Source organism: Etheostoma spectabile, chromosome 5 (genome assembly GCF_008692095.1).
Source record: "Etheostoma spectabile isolate EspeVRDwgs_2016 chromosome 5, UIUC_Espe_1.0, whole genome shotgun sequence".
NCBI lineage: Eukaryota > Metazoa > Chordata > Actinopteri > Perciformes > Percidae > Etheostoma > Etheostoma spectabile.
In genome coordinates this window covers 15,250,774-15,251,489 of record NC_045737.1, presented here as the reverse complement: position 1 = coordinate 15,251,489, position 716 = coordinate 15,250,774, and the positions used below count along the sequence as shown (strand labels likewise).

The 716-nt window shown below is 38.4% G+C and overlaps 1 protein-coding gene across 1 annotated transcript in view; it reads right to left on the bottom strand.

Annotated features, from left to right (window-relative positions):
* The window catches only part of ppil2 (peptidylprolyl isomerase (cyclophilin)-like 2), a 30,630-nt gene that overhangs the window by 27,873 nt on the left and 2,041 nt on the right, over positions 1-716 (bottom strand). The window lies entirely within an intron of this gene.

The following is a 716-nucleotide window of genomic DNA, read 5'->3' as shown; positions in this document are numbered from 1 at the left end:
TCTGTTTTAGCTACAGAGTGAGACATCTGACTTCTGTTCCATCTTTCTTGGAAGTTGCACATGCGCAGTAGCTAGGTAAGGACTACTAACCATTAAGAAGCAGAGTATAAGGACATGCCACGCTAGCAGCTAGGCGAGCTTTATAATGTGTATTACAAAGTGACGCAAGTTTGTTGCGGAAGTAAAGGCTGGACTACAATAGAGCGGTTTGGATTGGTTTGTGAACAAGGTTTTCTGTTGAAGATGGTAAGTCCCTTCGTGGAAGACTTTGGTCTTTTTCACTTTGTAAACCTATAACGTGCACGAAAAAAGATATAGAACACAATGGAAAAAAAGGGAAAAAGCCAAAAAGCATATTATGAGCACTTTATGGTCAAACTAGAAGCAATCGACGTGATGTACAAAATGTTTTAAACAATAAACACCATTCATTCTCATCTTATTTTTGGCCTTTAAAAATCTGCTTTCTAGGATTTCTAAAAGTTCCATGTAAGAACAGTTGCACAGATATCTGAACTAGTGTTAAGTAGACTGACAAATCACGCAACAGACGGACCCATCAAAGTTCTTCTTAAAAACCCTCTAGTACCAAGTCAACGCGAGCACTAAGATAGTTGATAACTGACTTCCCAGGTTTGTTTTGTAGCCTGCTTAGCTATTATATAAACACCCAATGAAAGCTGTCAGTCAAAAGGTCGCTTATAGTCATAGTAATG